Genomic DNA, 7558 nt, shown 5'->3' on the forward strand with positions numbered 1-7558 from the left:
TGCTTCTAGTGCTGCTTTCTTGGTGGTATGAGGTCCCCCGTCTCTGCTCGCTTCTCTCTTTTCATATCCCCAAAGAGATTGGTTTAAGACACAACCTAATCTTGTAGGTTGAGTCCTGCCTCACTAACATAACTGCCACTAATTCCACCTCATTAACATCATAGAGGTAGGATTTACAACAGGTAGGAAGATCACATCAGATGACAAAATGGTGGACAAGCACATAAGGGCTGGGAATCGAGTCCTAGCCAAGTTGACACACACCCAAGTTCTGGGAGGACATAATTCAATCCATAACTCCCACCTTCAATGTAACAGAACGCTCCGTAGTCCTGTGCCATCCCCCTGATCAGTTGCGGATAGAACCCTTGTGATTTGTAGGGTTTTCATTGGCTGATTTGCAGAAGTGGCTCGCCACACCTTTCTTTCTAGTCCATCTTAGTCTGGAATCTCTGCTGAAATCTGTTCAGCATCATAGCATCACACAAGCCTCCAATGAACTATAGATGGTGGCTGTGCATGAGATGCGTTAGCCTGGAATCAAACCCCAGTCTGCCACATGGAAGGTGAGACTTCTCCCACTGAACCATCACTATGTTACCTCTAGTAGCAGTTTACCTCAAATACCGAGCATTTAACTGTTTGCTTCACTCAGGGAATGCATTAATAATACTGACCAACAAAGATGAACATTGTGGGTGTGGGAGGTTTACTAACTTCAACTTTCATCTGTTAGTTTTGAGGTGCAGTCCAGGGGTCAACCAGGAAGCTGGACAGGTAGACTGGAGCTCGAGAGAAATCGGGGCTAAAGATATAGATTGGGTAGCAATCCATGTGGAACTTAGGGAAGACTGCGACTTCTAACTCACATGCCTGCTTCTAATTCTTTTAGCCTTTCCTTTAATGTTTGAGTGAAATGGCTCAAGTTTTCATCTCATGTACTATTGGAAACCCAATGCCCTCAAAAAGATTTCTGTAGATTTCCAAGGGATGGAGGTGTCCATACAGATTATATTCTTACTGTACATTTTTCTTCAGTTAAATTTTCTATGACCCTCCTACTGGGTTACCTTTGACTCCCCAAAGCATCACAAGACTGTCCCATACTTTTTATTAAGTTGTGGTGGTAACAGAGGAAAATAAAGCCAAGACCAGGAGAAATTTCACCTTCAATGTTGGACATCCCACCCTACCACCGAGAATTTCTGCCTGGCTGGACTTCTCCTCAGCCCTTGTCTGGGTCTCTGCTGCTTGTTTCATCTTCTCAACCCTACCTCCACACTCTACTAATAGTTCTTTAATTCTCTGCACTTCCTGTTTCATTTTGTTTTTCACTTCTTCTTTTTGGATTGCCCACTGAAACTCAATTTTTTTTCTCCCTTTACTGTGCAAATGAATTCATTTCTATCTTGTACTTAACCTCATCCAAGCATGTCCTATCCAGAAGGCTTCACTTTTCTGCCCAAAAAAGGCCCCTCAAGTTCTATCAAACCATGTTCTTCAACGACAAATCGACCTCTTAAGGTAAATTACGATAGTTCAGTAGATGGAGTTATCTTTTAAAATACATGTTTTTTTTCGTACTCCATAGAGAAAGAAAGGCCAGAGTTCTTAACAATTACATTAGCCACCATTTTTAAGTATATTCCATATAACCCATCCATTGCCATTGAGTCAACTCGGACTCATAGCGACCCTATAGGACAGAGTAGAGCGGCCCCATAGAGTTTCCAAGGAGCGCCGTAGCACTTAACCGTTAGGCAACCAGGGTTTCCACATTCCATATAATGATCCCAGGTATCTTGATAAGTATCTTATTTGCATTCCATTCGTTGGATGGTTACAACAAACCTATTTTACAGATGAGAAAACTAAAGCTCAGAGAGACTAGACAGCTCACCCAAGGTAACACAGTTATTGAAAGGAGTCACAAACCTGCCATGTCATTCTCCAATGCCTATACCCAATCACTGTATTCAGCAGAGTGCTGGGAAATGGTTAACTACTGGCTGTACAGGGGAAATCCCTGATTTGTAGAGTTTGTTGATTTCCATGGTGAAAGTATTACCATAGAGGCTGATTTCAAGCTACCAATGTGACATCACTGAACAGGGAGTTGGGAATAAATGCTTAGTGACATACCTTTATATAGTATTTCCACATACAGACACAACATACAACCTCGAGAGCATAGATAATAGTAAAATATGGAAAAATAATTAGGAATCGATGCATTTTACATATTTATTATTATTATTATTGTTAGCTGCCTTTGAGTTGGACCCCAACTCATGGGGATGCCATCCATGACAGAATGAAACATTAACCGGTCCTGAGCCATTCCCATGATCACTTGTGGATCAGACTGCCGTGATGCACAGGGTTTTCATTAGTTGATTTTCAGAAGTAGGTCACCAGGCCTTTCTTCCTAGTTTGTTTTAGTCTGGAAGTTCTGCTAAAACTGGCTCAGCATCATAGCAGCAGGCAAGCCTCCTCTGACCAGGGAGTGGTAGCAGTTTTAATGAGGCGCATTGGCTGGAAATCAATCCCAGGTCTCCCACATGGATGGCAAGAATTCTACTACTTAACCCTCATATGCTTATTAACTTTGTTTTTAATATAATTTAACTGTAAGTTCAAATAATTTAAATTTCTTTTAATGGCTGTATTTAACAAATGGCTTGCAAAATCTAAAAATTAGCTTGAGCAAGGCAGTATGAGCCAGCTATAGCACACCATGGACACACCTGGCTAAGAGGACTTAGGAAAGGAAATGACATTGAGATAGAAAAAAATAAAACTAGGACACTTGCGTTGTGTCAAGAAGGCAAAAAATTTTCATGAAGCTGAGGTTGGACATAGGTAAGTGTCTTAGTTTGCTAGTGCTGCTAGAACACAAATACCACAAGTGGGTGGCTTTCAAGGACAGAAATTTATTGTCTCATGGTTTTGGAGACTAGAAGGCTAAGTTAGGGCATTGGCTCTAAGGGAAGGACCTTCTTTGCTGTAGTCCTGGGTACTCCTTGGCTTGTAGAGGAATTTTCACATGGAGTCTGTCTTCCACCTATCTGTATCTGCCTATTCTACTCTTTTTACAAGACACTCCTCAGAAAGGATTAGGTTTAGGACCCACACTACTCTGGCATGGCCTCATTAATATAATGAAAGAAAACCCCTATTCCCAAACAGGGTCATATGTAAGGTACAGGGTTAGAAATTCAGCATAATTTTTTGGGAGACATAATTTAATCCATAACGTGTGGGGAAAACATTTGATGTTAAACAATATGATAATGTTTGGAGACATATTTGTCACAAGTATCAAAATATGGTTCAATAGACAAAATAATTAGGGAGAACCATGGGGTTGCTTGGAGCCTTGGTGGCATAGTGGTTAAAAACTACAGCTACCAAGCAAAAGATCAGCGGTTTGAATCCACCAGCTACTCCTTGGAAACCCTATGGGGCAGTTCTACTCTGTCCTGTAGGGTTGCTATGAGTTGGAACCGACCGAACGGCAACAGGTTTGGGTTTTTCGTTTTTTGTTTTTTTTTTCCAATGGGGTTGCTATTTATCGATCATTTTGAAGTTATAAGCAAAATATGAGCCTAATGATTTCTTACAATTGGAGGGAAAAAAAAAAAGCATGAAAAAGCAGTCAGTGCGATGGCCTTGGATTTAGGAATGTATGGCTTGGTTTTGGGAAATAGGGCAATATCAAATCAACTCCAAATATCTTTTAATTCATTATAAATTTTAAAATATTTTCATATTGGAACATTTATACAAGAATTTCACAGTGGTTAAAGACAATAATTCCCAAATACTTTTCATATCAGTCCCTTGCTGGTGCAGGGAGTGGGAGAAAAGACCATACATACAACTCCTACTATCATTCTGGGAAAACAGAGACCAAGAGAAGCTAGTGCTTTGTTGTAGAATAAGGGCAGGCTTGGACAGATGAGCCCTGGGTTCTAGTCTCTGACCTTTCACCTACTGGCTTTTTAATTTGGGGGCAAGTAAGGTAACTTTTTCCTGCTTCAGTTTGCATACCTCGAAAACTGACATTCATACCTGTCTTGTCTGGTTACTTACTAGTATGACAGCGATTACAGTGATAGTTACGATGGTTGATTTTATGTGTCAGTGTGGTTAGGCACCGATTCCCAGTAAGCTGGCCAAATACTAATCTAGTTGCTGTCATGGAATAATCACATGTGATTAAGTCAGTTGTCCTTGGGTAGATATAATGTAATGTAATCAATCAGTTGAGGTCATATCAGAGTAGGTTGGATCCTAAACCTAATCACTTCTTAGTTTTGAAAACACCAGAATAGACATAGAAACAAACACACAGGGCAAGATGGATGACATGTGAGGATTGCCTAAAAGCAAAGGACCACCAAAGATTGCTGGCAGACGCCATAAACTAGAGAGAGGCTCACAGAAGGAATCAACACAGCCAAGACCATGATTTGGACTTTTAGCCTCCAGAATTGTGAGAAAATAAATTTCTGTTCTAAAGACACCTACTCGTTGTATTTCTGTAGGAGCATCACTAGGGAACAGTAATAGGAGCCAGAGTCCCCAGAATTCAGGTCACCTTGAGAAATATTGGTTAAGCACATAGCTTTGTGCCAGGCACTGGGGCTACGATGGTGACAAGGCAGACGAGGTCCCTGCCCAGAAGGAACTTTCAAACTAGCAATAAAGTGAATGGTGCTCAGAGAAGTAAAAACCTATGTACATTATATGTATTCCTGTTGTAGTTTCCTGTTCAAGGACATCCATTGGAAAAGTTGAGTATTGAAAAAGTATCCATGAACATCAGAACTTGCAGGATTTTCTACAGAGTCTCCTGAAATCCATTCAACATTCCTCCATCAGCCTGGATGAGCTATGTTTATGTAATTAAAAGGACAGAGCTACACTGAGATAATGATTTTTGTAATAAAAAAGACCTATCATTAGCACCAGATCCAAAGCCAAGACAACTTCTACTTCTTGAAAATGGTATTTTTTTTTTTAAGAAACTAAATAGATTTTTCCATTACAAATAGATAGCATAAAGACGATAATTACACGGTGAAAGGAAACCAAGACAAATGCCTTAAGCCTTTTCATTCTCTCGTACATGGCTAATGTTGGCCACAAGGTTAGTTTTAATTTGGACTCGGGATATTTAACCTTGAACGCCTGATTTTCATTTGCATAACAAAAAGTTCTGGCTACTGTACGCTCTGTCCAAAAATCTACACATCTATTATTACTTGGCTTAATGGCCTGTGTAACCTAATTTAAAACGGGAAAGTGAACTGCAGGTTTTCTCTTCAGTTTACTGTGAAGTCAGCGTTACCATACCGTTGTCCTCTTCCTATCATTTATCATTTACGGTTTCTTCTAGTGAAAGGAACCTGCTGCATCATGGTGTTTGGTTCAAAGGTAGCTGGTTAGACCTGCCCAGAGCGAAACAGGGAAGGAGTGTAAACTATAGATGCAAAGGCATTAAGTTTTAATCTGGGTTGGCTGTGTGACCTTGAGCATGTGACTGAACCTATCTGGCCTTTAGTTGCCTCATCTGTGAAATGGGAACCGTCGTTGCAGCAGACAGCTCCTGCAGGGGCTGCCTCCTCTGCACACACAGTGTTTTGGAGCCCCAGAAGTCATATCCAGCCAAGCCATAGTCTCACCCCTGCCACCACTGACTCGACCAACGGTGACCTTGGCTCAATACGAGGCAACTAAATTTGCTTTCCTTGAAATTGGATGTTTGTAGATAGAGAGAAACCTGCGGGTCTCTGGAGCTAATAATAATAACAGAGCAAGCACAGATAGGTCTTACTATGTGTTCTAAGGTATCTATACATATTGTTTAATCTTCAGAACCAGTCCTACTATGTCGTTGTTGTTAGTTGTCATCAAGTCGATTCTGACTCATGGTGGTCCCATGTGTGCAGAACAGAAGTGCTCCACATGGTTTTCAGGGCTGTCACCTTTTGGAAGCAGATCGCCAGGACTGTCTTCTGAGACTTCTCTAGTTGGATTTGAACCACCAAGCTTCCAGCTAGCAGTCAAGTGCTTAACCGTTCCCAGGGACTCCTTATGTACTATGCACTAGGTACTATTATCACCTCCATTTATCAGATGAGGAAACTAGACACAGACACATTAGTGGTAACACTCTGGGGAAAAGATGCACAAAGTCCTCCTGCTGAGGCACCTGGGCTGCCAGGCTCTGACTCTTTCTGAGTGTGGTCCAACTCTTTGGATTCTATGGGAGACCTCAATATTCCCTGAGAAAAGAATCTTTTTGCTAAAGTTGGCCAGTGTCAGTTTGTTTGCTAACATAAAAAGGTTGTTGGCAAATAAAGAAAATCTTAATGCAACACTTAGAACCAGGGTTGTTAGAATGAATTTATTTAAAGCAGCTAACAAATGCTTAACACACTTCCAAGGGAGATTCTGGAAGAATTTTAACACTAGACCTTCTCAACTATCCAATGTCCTTTACAGCCCCCATAGATTAGCCCTCAGGATATAGCTATGATACTACTAAAAATAGTAGTTATTAAAAGATTGTCCTGACCTGGTACTGCACTAAGGGCTTTGCTTACACCATCTCATTCAATCCTCAAAAGGTCTCTGAGGTAGGTACTTTTATTTACCTCTATTTCACATGTTGGAAACCCTGGTGGTTAAGTGCTACCCCTACGGCTACTAACCAAGAGGTCAGCAGTTCAAATCCTCCAGGCACTCCTTGGAAACTCTATGGGGCAGTTCTACTCTGGCCTATAGGGTCGCTATGAGTAGAAATCGACTCAATGGCAGTGGGCTTTTTGTTTTGGTTTATTTTACATGTGGCAATACGCACTTCTGGTTCCTTTCATCCCCTCCTTTTCCCCGCTTCCTCATCCCTGAGTGGAAGGAGGGTTCGACTTAAAAACCAGTAAACCAGTTGCCATTGAGTTGACTCTGGTTCATGATGACTCACGTGTGTCAGAGAAGAGCTGTGCTCCATAGAGTTTTCAATGGCTGATTTTTTGGAAGTAGACCATCAAGCCTTTCTTCCAAGGTGCCTTTGGCTGAACTCCAACCTCCAACCTTTTGGTTAACAGCTAAGTGCCTTAACCATTTACACCACTCAGGGACTACTGGGTTTGATTTTGTTGTTGTTGTGTGTCATCAAGTCCATTCAGACTTACAGAAACACTCTACGACAGAGTAGAACTTCCTCATAGGATTTTCTGGGCTGAAATCTTTATAGGAGGGGATGGCCAGGTCTGTTCTCCTGCAGAGCCATTAGTGGGTTTGAACCACTGACCTTTTTAGTACCCAAGCTCTTAACCATTGAGTCACCAGGGCTCCTTTGGGTTTGACTGAGTATAGATAGCCAGATTCTGTTATCAGAAGCAGGCAAACATTAGCAAGAGAAAAGTTGGTTTGTCTTGTAGATACTACAATTTACAGAATGTACAAGCCCTAAAGCTACCCATACCTGTATGTCTAAAGCTAGAAACACGGGTCATCAAGATTGGAGGTACCCACCAGAGGAAGCTAG

This window comes from Loxodonta africana, chromosome 25 (assembly GCF_030014295.1).
Source record: "Loxodonta africana isolate mLoxAfr1 chromosome 25, mLoxAfr1.hap2, whole genome shotgun sequence".
Classification (NCBI taxonomy): Eukaryota; Metazoa; Chordata; class Mammalia; order Proboscidea; family Elephantidae; genus Loxodonta; species Loxodonta africana.